The following is a 13,857-nucleotide window of genomic DNA, read 5'->3' as shown; positions in this document are numbered from 1 at the left end:
GCGGGTGCGCGGCTGCATTCCTGCTCCGGAGCGGCGGCTGTCCCGACACGCCGGGCACGGCAGCCTGCGAGGCAACCTGCGCGCCCGCCCCGGCCCGGCCCGCCGCTCGCACCGCGGGAACAAAGCCCGCGCCCGCCGCCGCCAAACTTCCGCGGGGGGCAGCGGCCGCGTGGGCGCTGCGGGCTCTCCGCTGGGGAGAGCCCGCTGGCCAGGGCAGCGCCTCTCCGCGACCCGCGCTCCGGCCTGCCGGGACACTCCGTCGGCTCCAGCCCGCCGCGCCGGGACGCGGCGAAGGCGAGAGCCCCGCGTCCGGGCGCGGGACGGGGTGCGGACAAAGCGCGGCGGCTGCGGGGTGGCGGCGTAGGGCAAGGCTCCCCGGCCGGCGGTCGCGGGCAGGTGAGCGGCGCGGCCGGGCAGGACTCTCCGGTCGGGCATGGATCGCCGCCGCTAACACCGGGACCGCAGCCGGGCCCCCCGCGCTGCCGCGGGGCAGAGCTTGCCGCGGCAGCCGCTTACCTCTGGAGCGGAGCAGCGCTCCTAGCAGCACCAGCAGGAGCTGCGGAGGCGCGGGCAGCAGACAGCCCCCGCCACGCCGCCTCATGGTGGCAGCGCCCCGGCCCCGCGCCCGGGCCGCCCGCAGCGACGTCGCGGGCTCCTCCTGCGCGGAGCACCCCGGCACGACCGCCGCCCGCTCCGTCCGCAGCCGCGGCAACTCCGGGGCCGGGGGCTCCCTCCCCGCTCCGCCCGCCCAGGCCCGGCCCCGAAGGAGGAGCCCCGCCGGGGCAGCCCCCGCCCCGCTCCCCCCAGCGCGGAGGCACTTCGCAAACTTTCGGCGCGGCAGAGGCCGTCCAGCGGCCGAGGCTCCACGGCGGGACACGCACCTCCCTTCCCCACCCCGTGGGGCCGTGGCCCGTCACTGCGGCGAGACCCCTGGACTCGCCCAGAGTCCCAGGACACCCTCAGCCCTTGCCCCGGGTACGACTCCCTCACCGCGGGCGGGGAAGCCCTTCCTAAAGCGGCCCCGGTGCTCGGGGGCCGTCGGTGTCGGCTCTCCCTGTCCCGACACCCGCAGCATCGCCAAGGAACATTGCTCCGGGCTCTCGGCTGCCCGCGGCAGGGCTGCCCGGTATCCTCCGGTCCCAGCGCGTTGCCACCACTTCCCGACTGTGCCAGCTAGCTGTACCCGGGACAAATTTCGCAGAGCCCTTCTCTCCGTCCTGTCCCTGTTTGCCCAACTCCCTTCGAAAGGGAAACATTCACGAGCCTTTTGCCCAGCATGCATGTTGCTACCTATGAGAAACGTCTGAATTTTCCCCCCGTTCGTGACAACATTCTGCTAATTGGTGTTCTTACAGCCGCGGTGTCCGAAGATAGGTAACTACGCATGAAGCTCAAGTATCCTAAGAAAAGATACAGGGTAATTTCCTGCAGGAGTCGAAATTAACACTTAAGACAATTGGCTTATATGCCTTCTGTTCTGTGCTGCGTTAAAAAGCAGATGGGCTTTCACTGGAGATCACCCTCAGAGCCAGTTTTATGATCCTTTTGGCATGATTTGACATTTTAATACAGAAGGTTGACAATGCAAGGAACTATTGTTAAATAATTAATCTCAGTTGATTTCAAAGTATTAACTTGAATAGAAGACCGACTCAGATAGTCTAAACCCTTAGACCACAGGGGAAGATGAGAATTTTGTCAAATTGATACCAAAGGGCCAGTAATAGAAATGGTCTTATTTAAAGCCTTCTCATCGATTAATCCAGAGGAAGCTGCAATTAATCCCATCCTTTTAACAATCACAAGAGTAAGAAAATGGCACAGCATGTGATTGAGAGAATTATGCCACTCCTATTAATTTCATGTAAAATGGTGAAGACAAGGGTTATTATTAAAAATATCAATGTAAAATTAAAACAGGGACTGAGTCTTGACAAATTGTGCTCTGTGAAAAGAGAAAATAATCCAACACAGCTTCACTGAGGAGAACTCCCAAGAGCAGGAACACCACAAGAAACAGTAAGCAGCAAATCATGTTTAAATCTACTGTACATGGGACGAAAATTTTTTAAAAGCAGATTTTTTTCTCTATATGCTGAATCACTGCTTCAAGATAGAAAAAGATCCACGTTAGTGCAAGATAGGCAAAGTGTGCAAAGTTGCAGAAGAACAACAATGAATATAGGCAGTCAAGAGGAACTGGTTGAGGTGAACAGATTAAAAACCTCTATTCTAATACTGATTTGGAATCAGTGACAGACTGAGGCACAGAAAGTATACACAATTACTGTAAAATAACAAACTCTGACATATCAGAGTTTAAGATGGTTGAAGGGGAGGAATTCTGAATAGTGGGTTAAAGCTAAGAGAGAGAAAACAATAACCTGACACTGACTGGCCGACTGACTAGAATGCAAAACCCTCACTGTATCTCCCTAAAATACAGAGCAACATAACCAAAATTCATTTAAGTTTATATTCCCTACTAAGGCTAGATCATCAGGCAGTACAACTCAGAGGAGTCCTCCTAACTTCAGGCTCACAGAAGCTTTTAGGAGTTTAGGTGCTGAAGTACTGAGTGTGATAAAGCACTGACACAGGGCCCAGAACTTCCTGATAATTCTATACTTAGGTCATGGAACAGTAAGATGCTGAGATGAGTATTTTCGTGTGTTTGAAACAAAAGCCTCTTGAAATATATTGTCCTAAATGCAAATAAATTCACTTACTAGTGCTTCAGTTCTCTCCTCAGGGAACAAATGTTTTTACCCACTCTGTTGAAGTGTATTTACCAGTCCTCTGCATCCTGCACTTTATTCTGGTAAATCACTTTCCTCTCTAAGCTCAACTTCCTTAAACTATATCTCTGTCTTATTAGTAATTTTGAAATCCCCTGGTGTAATGTTAGAGAAGCACATAGTATCTTTTGCAAAAATCTCCTAAATAACAGGTTGGGGTTGAACAGATGAAAATTTATATTATAAACTTCTCAATTACCTACCTGTTGATGAATATTTTGATTGAATATAGCCCTGATTACATGTGGCATCTTTCAGGAATAATTGCAAAGTAGATTTATGCAGTGTAAAATGGGTACTTGTGGTAAAAGCAGAATAGTTGCCAAATAATGTTGGTAAAATCTAACCATATGCTTTGGTCTTGCCTCTTTCAGACCAAATAACTTTAAGATTATGTAAATATCAGAATACACTTCAACTCATGCACAATGTAGGTAGGTACTTGCTTCTACCCACACCTATGAGGGAGGAACATCACAAAGTAACCTGCAATGATTTATAGACCACTGGTAAGTGACATATAACAGAAGTATTGTGAGACAGATGAGAAAAAAGTAATTAAAATGTAATTAACAATCAATTTATATGACAACATACCCAAGCAAAAAAACTCCATGAGTCATTTTAAATGGAACAGGAAGAAGGTTATTATCCTAATAACCATTTTGGGACATAATTCAGATACACCCCCTCCAAAAAGAATCATTAGAGAAATAAACCAATCAAATGATAGGAAATAAGTGCTATGAAACAATACTAATAGTCTGCATCATTTCCAGGGTGATTTTAAATAACAAACCTGTGTCAGGAAAAAGACAACCAAGAACATGGTGTCATTGGAAAAAGAAGAAAAGAGAGGAACCAGAATGAGGTAGGATTATTAGGGAAAATACACTTTATCTATTTTGAAACTGCAAAGATCTTAATAAGAGGTTTAAAGAAACAAAAGGGGGAAGAAAAGAAAAAAGAATCCAAGTCTTGCCTATCAAAGTATTTTTAAAGGATTCAAATGAGCTTTTCCTTGTGAAGATGCTTCTCCCCACCTCAAGTTTCCTGGAAAAGAATGGCACATTAGGTACTTAATTGTTGTGTTCAGAAAGGTTTGGAGCAATCGTATCTTAAATACTTGTAATAGAGTGAATTAATTCACTAGAATGAAAAATACACATGAAAAATGGGCAAAATGCATTTGTGCTAAACTAAGTTCCCTTTTCAAAGTAATGGAAAGCTCACTGTGAGAACAGAAGGCAATAGAGATGATACACCTTGTACGGCTTTTGGCGTCATCTCACAAGACACTTTCATGGAACGACATTTCAAATACAGATATGGGAAGGTGTGCAAGCATCTGCTAGAAGGAAACCACAGTGGTCATTAGTCATTGTTCATCAAAAGGCAAAGGCACTTCAGATCTGTTTCAAGAGACATCCTGAGTTCTGTTTTGTCTACTATGTTCACTGACAGCTTACCCGATGCAATATTTATGCTTGTAAAATCTGTGCTACAACAATTAATAACCTCAAAACAAAGGCAAAGGGCTGAAAACACTGGGAAGGCTGAGATCAGACACCCCAAATCCTATTGATAAATTGGTCAGGTTGTCCAAAAACCAACAAGGAAAAATGCAGTAGTTAGAAACATATTATTCTTGGGAAACAGAATGAAAAATGAATAAACTGCACTGAATTTTGGACTACACAAAAATGCAGCATCTTAGGATAACAAACAACATAAACCAACAGTGCAGCAGCACTGCCAGGAGTGTGTTGAATTCTGGAGCAGCTTAACGGGGGTGCCATATATAAAACAATTTCTGGAACACCATTAACAGGTGTGCGATATACAAAACAGTTTGATTTCTTAAATTTGCATAATACTGAAGCCCCAGTTGGATACTGTGTCTGGTCCTGCCTGAACACCATAGAAACATAGAAACAACTGTAGAAAAAAAATAGTAAGAACAAGAAGTGTATAAATAAAACCCTTTGAGAAAAAGCTGAAAGAATTAGGTATGCCTAGTCAAGAAATAAGAGCTTCAAGCCCAATGGAGCTTTCTGATCTTTATAAGAGCTAATTACAGAGATGTTGATCAGCCATCCTCTTTGGCTCCAGTAGAAAGACATGAAAGAGTCAACTTCATTTGCAACAAGAAGTGCTTAAAAGATTTTTCTGATCAGCATTCCAACTGAGGATTTTTCAGCAATGGAGCCGACTGTCTAGGGGGACTGGGGAATCTCTTACACTGGATTTTTATAAGAACACAGTTTGATAAGCATGCTGGTACTAGCATTGGTATGTTTAGTCTTGATGCAGTACAGACTGGACTATGTGATCTTCTGGAACTCCTAATGAACTTAGGTTCTACAATGGATATAGTTCAGGAAATTCTAACTGGAAAGATAATTACAAACTCTGCATGCTGATTGATCAAATTCTGTATTATTAGTGAGTTCCACTAAATAAACAGGAAAGCCAGGAAAACTCCAAAATGTTCCCAACAGGGCTCTAAGTTCAAGATGAAATCATGTGTATTAGAACATGGGATTTTCCAGTAGCCCTTTTAATTTCTTTAATTATTTCTCTGGCACATTACCCACATCAGTTCCCTCTTCCATACTACCAGTGAACTACAGAGGTGGTAGCTTGGATTACCAGGTAAGTTAAAATATTTTACCCATACATAGGACAGTTCATGTCCAACTTCACTGATGTAAAGAAATAGTTTAATTTTCCAAAGAGCTGAGGAATTGACAGCTTTTTCATCTGGTTATCTAGTTTGTAAATTATGGTCTCCGTGTTAAACACATTAAATGAAATTTTAACATTGATATATATTTTATGTTGTCACGTTTTCCTTTGTTCCCTTCCTTTAAGTTTTTTAAGTGCTGGCACTATTATTGTGTACCCAGAGATGCTCATAGGTGTCATAAACATTCAAACCCTGTCACCATTATCCCCTACAGTGTTTCTCAAGTTACTGGTCACTTATTCTTAATAAAACTATATGCCATCTTCTGCAGTGTTACCACAATTGTTTTAATTTACAAAAATATAAAATTCAGGTTAGCAGGTTAGAGTTTATGTGTTACTTAATTTTCTTCAACTTTCATTTAACTGCTGTTTTCTGAGCATTCCAACTGCACATTTGTTTTGGGAAACTTTATGATCATATCATGGCCCACTATTAATTGTACTTCTCAGTGCAGACCAGCAAAACTAAAGATAGCATTAGATGGCTACATTCAAAAGCTGAAATATAAAGAAACTTGCATAAGGTCCTTTGTAATGTAATGTCCAGATTCATCTAACCCCACCCCTTTTTCTGTGTGTGTGTCTAGAAGGTGGGACAGAAACTACCTCCAAGCCCCTTTAATCTTCCACTCTAGGGGAAAAAGAAAGAGAAAAGGAAAAAAGCCCATAAGTAAATTGACTCTCAAAATAAGAAAAAAAACCCCAAAACCAAACAACAGACCAAACCAAACCAGATCTTTCTTCATGTTTTCTTTGAGATGGTAGCTCTTCCTGTGTTTATCAAAGCTGGTTCTGCTCCTTCTTTTTCTGGTTCCCTAACATCCTCTATGGAAAAATAATGCAAATAAACACCATCTTCTATTCCTGATGAGACTCCTCCCTACAGTGAAATGGCAATTATCCAAGCTTTGCACAATGTCTGCATTGCAAAGGTGGCCTATAGCCTACCCTTAGGAACTGCACAGCTTAATACCTTGACTCTGGCACAGAAAAAAAGGAAAAGAGGAAGAGCTTAAAAGGGAAATGTTCTCTTAAAAGCCAGCAAAAGAAGAATTCTGTTTGAAGACAGAAACCTAGCCACCTTTATTCCCCAAATGCATTCAAATGGGTAAGTAGCAAGTTGTGTCTCCTAAATTAATTTTTGACTCCACAGAGAAGCATTTTCTAAAGAACTGAAGACCTGTGTCTTTCTTTGACTTCCAGCCATTAATGTAGTTTGATCAATAGTCTCTGTACTCAGATAAGAAGTTTATGGTAAAAATCAATCACATGATCAAAAAGAAAGGTGACCTTATATCTCAGTATGTGAAATATCTTCAATGGGCTGACTTTTCCTTTCTTAAAAAACCTAGAATACATAAATCGGGCCTGTAAAGAAACAAGTAGTCATGGGAATAGATGTGAAAGACATATTTCTCTCAGCTCACACACCTTTCTTGTTTGCAGAGGCCTCTATGGAGGTGTAAAAAATGTAGACAGAACGATAAAGAGTTTGGTTTTTTTTGAAGATGATTCATTTCTAATACTTTATTGGCATGATGGGTCTGGCAAGTACTGCCAACACAAACAAGATATATAACCCTTGAGTGTTTCTGATAAGATGTCAACCATCTGCTTTCCTATCAGGTGGCTGAATCAGAGATACCTCTTAACACCTCTGCCTCTGTCATACTAGTTCTTGATAAATGTGAGTGAGGGAACCAATTAATGGCTCTTTATGAGCACTGGGTGAGACCTGAATAAAGGCACAGTTGGGAGCATGATCCAGACTTGCACACCCCCTTCACATGAGTCACCCACACATATGCACACACATCCAATTTCCCTCCTAGTCACATATACTTGTATCCATATCATTGCAAGTTCAGGATTTTAGAAACTTAACACATTAATACGATATGAGCATTGTACAAGTTTAAGGCAGTCTGGGTTTGTGTATTACATTTCCATTTGTGCTTCATTCTAGGCTAGCAGAGTTGTTGGAAACTCTTAGAGACTTGAGTGAGCAAAACTCAACACTTTTAATGCACAGGGAAGACCATGTCATAATGACTACAAGTTTCTCTTGTTTCTGTTTCACATAACTAAGAATACACTGAGTATGTTTAGTAAGTATTAGGAATGGACTCTAGACACAGAATTTGAGAGAAACTCTGATCCACATCTAAACTTTATGTATTCAAAGAACACCTCTTCCTTCACTAACACAGTGTAAAATTTAACACTTAAAGTTAGAATCTTAATATTTTCTTAATATCTAATGTTATTATCATATTCAAATGCAGAATGATCAATCTTATTTTGTTGTGATATAGAAACTAGAATGAGAAAGTTAACAAATCAAAAGGAAAATTTAAAAATATTCCTCAGATAAAGCTTAATTAGGTTGTCATTTTCTACTACATTCTGAAAAAATGTTCCATGCTTCCTCTAGTCTGTTTAGAATTAATTGCCATAATCTTCATTTACTGTTTCAGTCTCAGTTGGTTTATATTTCTCTCAGTAAGTGATTTGTTTCTCTTCCTAAGTACTCCAACCATTATATCACCGGCCGATCTCTATCTTCTGCTCTAGTGATTCCATAGAGGTGTTACTCTTGAAAACACCTTATGCATTATGTAGCAAAAAGCAAAAAAAACATTAATCACTATGTCCTGTTATATTATGGAGTGAATCACTGGGCTTTGGATGTCTGCTTTTGGTGGAAAAGTATTTTGACTGCAGCTCTTGTACAGTGGCAGGATTCTGCAGTGCTGTCTTCCAAATGCCCTTTTGTGTAGCTAACAGACAGAATTAAGAATTCTGTTGCAAAAAGTCCACTATTTTAATGATACTATGATCTCATCTTTCTTTAATTTCGTTGGTTTTTTTCCCTCTATTCCATCATTTGCTTTTCTATGCAGATGTTATGAGACAAAATATTTTCAGAATACTTTGTATGTGATTAATCTCTGTTCTGCCCACAAAGTTATACACCTCTCCCATAAGAGCTGGCCACTGCACACACACAGAACCACTTACTTATTATAATTTTCTCACACAGACACCTTGTCTAATGGATAACAGAGTCTGGCAGCTTATGTTTTCAAGGAACATTCGATAAGTAGAAGCAAAGAATGAAAATTGCTGGCCTTTTTGGGTTACCCCCCAGGATGAGCTAAGCCTTGGCTGTCAGAAATGCTTCCCATGCCAGAATTTCATAGTGATATTTATTTTTATCAGGAATTTTAGACTTTGTTGTTGTTGTTGTTGTTGTTTGGCATGAGAGATCCTGCAAACTCTGCCAGAAATGGCTGTTTTTCTTCTCTGCATCATTAGTGGGGCGGCATTCCAACAGAGAAGGGTTACTCACTTGGTACTTAAGTACTTTTAAAGATGTTGTCCTTTCCTTCCTGATGAGATAATGGGAACAAAAACTGGAGGAGATGCTTTCAACAGTTCGCTCTTACAAAAATGCCAATTTTGCCTACTAAACACAAAACTCAAAATCAGAATTTGGACATTGCATTTAATACATGCCAGGAATCTATTATACAGCTTACAGCTACCATTGATTTGAAAATGAACATGTGGCCTCCAAGAGCCACAGAATGTGTCATACCACTATTCCCTTTTCTCATAAGCACACTACACAGAATTCAAAAGTTACTCCTATGGTTGAGGAGTAGAATAATATTTCAAGGGTTTTTTTCCCCTCACCAACTTGTATTTAAAATATAAGGATCTTAGACCTTATTTGGACCTAAATCATCAATAATACAGACAGATCTCCAAATCAGATCAGAAGATCAGATCTCTCTTTACTTTCTTTCTATCCGCCAGTTCAAGAGGGAAAATAAAATCTTAGCAATTCAGATTAAAATGCAGTTAAACTAGTAATAAAATAGAAATTATGATGGCATCATATTCACAGCACAGTTTCCTGTATGCTTATGACATCTTACTAGTTAAGTACATTCCTGACTTAAGACTTGCAGGGCAATTACTGGTGTCACAGTTAAGGTCTGTAATAGTACAAATGCTGGCTACTTAAGAAAGCTGCTGCTGTTATCATGTTATCTGTCACTAGCTGAAAAATACACAGTTGTTTCCAGAATTCATCTTGTGGCAGATGTTAGGAGAGAGAAACTTGTTGAATCTTATTTCTCTAAAGATCTTAAAGAACAGTAGTAAGTCCTATCTGCCTGTCTAGGTTTTACCTGAAGAGGAAAACCAGTATTAATACTGCATTATTTGGGAAAAATAATTCATTTATTTGTGCAAAACCACTGTGCTGTAGGTGAAACCAGATAAACAGTTCATTCAGTTTGAGAAGGCTCATATTAGGAGAAGCACTAAAAGTACTGGATCTTTTTCTATGAATGACTCCTGAGGAACTAACACTATAAAAATATGGCTTTCATCACATAATTTCATTGTGGTTTTGGCTGACCTTTTTATTTAAGATAATCTTATTTTTAGTGCATGTGTTTAGAGAGTTTGGTCATAATTCACATAAATAATTATTAATTCAAAAATTTAATGAGATGTTTATACGGGTTTATAACTGACTCATAAATGAATCATCCAGTTTTAGTGCCATTGATTTTTAAAATTACTTACAAATAGAATGCTAATTTCACTTACAAGATTTCCAATAATTTACATAAATAATAATGTGAAACTCTTATTCTCCATTTCTTCAGATCTCTCCTCAAAACTTATATCTGCTACTGTGTCCAAAATAATAGATTACCAATCAAGACTGACAGTTGTTTAAGTCAATATTTTGCTCCTCACAGTATAATTTGGTTTTCATGTGTCTTTTTGTTATCATACCTGCAATTTTTTTAACTATTATGTACAAGGAAAAGCTCATCTGGAAAATACTTGTGAAGCATTGAAGAACACAAAGCACTATCAAAGTCAAAAAAGCTGAGTTCTGCACAAGACAGGATCTTAGTTAACTATGTTTTAAAATAGGATAAAGCTTTGGATGCTCAAAGAATAAACAAGAAAGGCTAGAGACAGTTTCTTAGTGTTTCTGTGAAAATGTCTTACATTGATTTCACAGTCAGATGGAACAATACTGAAGACAGTCTACAGTTTAGTTCTTTGTACATTGTAGCAACAGCATTTCCATCAGTCATTTGAAGAAAAAAACCAGTGTTTCCTCTAATACATCTTACTGTATTGTAACTACCTTAGATTGTTAAGATTCTAAGCAAATGAAACATTTCATTCCAAAAAAAAGTAATGTAAGCCAGGCAAAGTAACTGATTCTGTTTAAAACAAGGCATTTCTCCAGAATTTTTTTCTTGATATCTAGTCCTATTTATTATTCTATATAGTACTCTCTCTGACATAAGATCTGCTTTTCAGGAAGACTTTGTCTAATGAAAGGAGAACAGTTCAGTTCAACATTGATAGTATAATTCAGGAAGATGAACATAAAATCAGCATAGAGTAAGCTAAGCAATTAACATAGGGGGCAAAGTGTATGTTTCTGGAGAAAAACAGAAATCTGATTTTAGCTAAGTTGCTGAGAAACACTTAAAAAACCTACACAGGAAAGAGGTTTTCAGTCCATACATCTTAACCTAATAAAGACATTTTACTTCATGACATAATTAAAATTACACCACTAACTATTTTCAAACTTGTGGTCACATGGACTCTTATATAACTAAGTTTGTTCAGTTTATTAAATGTACTATTTATGAAATTCTACTTAAACCACACTTCAAAGAGAATTAAGCTAAATCAAATCAAGATCACATAACTCATTGTGCACCAAACGTACCAATGTAATCCAACTGATGATCCTCCCTGAAAGACTGATATAGATACCCAAATACCCCTGGTAAACAAAATGCAGCAATTTTAGTTAAGAGATGTAAGCACCACCATAATTCCAAGGGTAGATGGTGAAAGTGTTCTCCACAGGCTTGCCCTGAAGTGAGATCTGTACCTCTGACAATCTACCAAGGGCCTGTGACATGGGAAAAACATTTTTTTCACCATCATTCTTCCAGCTGTGTCCAAAAGAACATTAAGCCCTTGTTAGATGTGCCCCTCTGGGGGCATCTATTAAACCTCCAGATGGTTTCCAGTGGCCCAGAAAAGCCTTCTCAATTTATTAAAATGCACTAGTCTAGAGTTCTAAAATCAAGTTGGTAAAAGAAACTTAACTCCTATGGCCAGGCTGGCAGCATTTCTCCCTTTTCAGGTCATGAGAGTGAGGGAAGAGGTGAGTGCTGCTGATCACTTATATCACCTAATGCAGGCTCTGGCAAGCCAAGGGAGAAATAATAGTAAACAGGGAAGTCTATAAATGGCTCCAGAAATGAAATCTTGTTTTTATAACATTTTCTTTAAGATGTTAGCAGTTAGGCACCATTACTACTGAAATTTACTCTTATTAAAACTGCAAATGGGATCAGTGTCCAAAAGGTTTTCCTTAGCTGTTCGGAAGGAAATAACGAAGTCTGACCCATAGAGACTAAAGAGTAACAAGTGAAAAACAAACAAACAAACAAAACCAAACAAAACAAACAAAAACAACCAACCAACAACCCCAAAGGAAAAACCAGAGAGATTTCAGAATATGTAGTATTCCAGATACTGATCAAGGCTAAATTCTGGTTTATAGAAATGGTTTAAACAACAACAAAAAAGTGCACAACCTGTGGAAAGCTCCTACCAGCTCAGCTGACCAGCATTACAAAAGAGGATTTTAAACACCAGAGACTCTGCTTATGTGTGTAACAACTTAATCCTGTGTTTTCTCATTCTCCTTGAATCCACTTCCTTTCTAAATTCTGCTGAATTTCTGGCCTCAAAAATATCTTGTAACAATGTATTCTGCTATCTAATTGTAGCTATTACTAAAAAATAGCCCATATTAAATTTATAGCCTATAACAAAATGCACAAAGGGCAAGACTGAACAAACTGGAGTTTTCAATGAGTTTCATTGTAGCACAAATACTTTTAGATAACATCATTTCATATATTATGCTTGCTCTCTTTAAGGCAATCTTACATTTTTTTCAACCTTTCTTCACTCTGGATTGTCTTACTGTTTGCTCCTTAAACAATTCTCTCTGCTCATCTTTGAAATATTTATATCTAAGCCATATGCTTTTAAAGACAGAACAAAAGACAGAGGAGTGGTCCAGGAAATCTTATGTGGGATATTAATAGTTAAGTTATAACACCTTGTTTGCCCCTTTTAAATGTGGCTGTCCTTTAAATGTAGATTGAAGTTGAGTTGACAATGCCTCAGCATTTTTGTCTACTGGAATAAATGCAGATCATATGCATGTACTAATGGTTCATTAAATTTCTGTTCTTTGTCATTAAAAACATAGACAATACCTGCAGTCGTTTGTGTGGGTTTTTTTACTCCCAGGATTACATCCTGGACTGGCATTTTTTCTAATAGTGATGACAGAAACTGCGAAGTGATTTGGGAATTTTAGCCACATCAGCTTCTGGGAAAGAGGAGCTTGCTTCCAGACACATGAAGAGCTCTGCCTCTACTACATCCCTGGTACAACGGCCATTCCCAAACAAGTTCCCAGCCAAGAACAGAAAGAGCCCTGTGACTCAGGACTTTTCTGCTCACTTCTGATTTAATCCACAGAAAGGACAATTCCTGAGGCTCCTCATACCTACCTCTTCTGAGCACAAGGGATGCAAAAATTCCAGCTCTGTGATAGTATAGACGGAAGGACACAACTATGAAGGATCTCCTTGGTCACTCACACTTTCAGTCCTTGCTCTCTGGGACAAAGCTGCTACACGTTATCTTCATTAACCCAGGGAAGCGGTAAGAGCACCAAGCCTGGCGGAGCTCAAGAAGCATCTGAACAATGCTCTCAGGCTAATGGTGTGATTTTTGGGGTGTCTTACGCAGGGCCAGGAGCCGGACTCGACGATTCTGATGGGTCCCTTTCAACTCAGCATATTCAGTGGTTTTAACTTATTACATTTCACCTTTAAATCAAGGTCTTTCCCCCACAGATATAGTCATAAATAATCCCTAGCAGCAGTCAAATTAGACAGCTTGAATCTGATCAGGATGACCTTACGCGTGCCTCTCCTCTTGCTATGTCGGCTCTTCGGGAGAGCCTGCTGGCTCGCTCTCCCCTCTCTCCCTGAGCTCTCCCTGGGCCCTGGGACAGCATCACCCACCGCGGCCTCGGCGCAGCCCCCTCCTCAGGGCGCTCAGCGGGCTCCGGGCACAGCCCCTTCCCCCGGGCTCTCTGCCGGCCTCGCCCCAGCCCCTGAGGGCAGGGGCGGCGGGGCCGGCTGTGGGCGCGGAA

The sequence above is a fragment of the Cinclus cinclus genome, chromosome 6 (genome assembly GCF_963662255.1).
Source record: "Cinclus cinclus chromosome 6, bCinCin1.1, whole genome shotgun sequence".
NCBI classification, from domain to species: domain Eukaryota; kingdom Metazoa; phylum Chordata; class Aves; order Passeriformes; family Cinclidae; genus Cinclus; species Cinclus cinclus.
Note: the sequence above shows the minus strand (reverse complement) of the source record.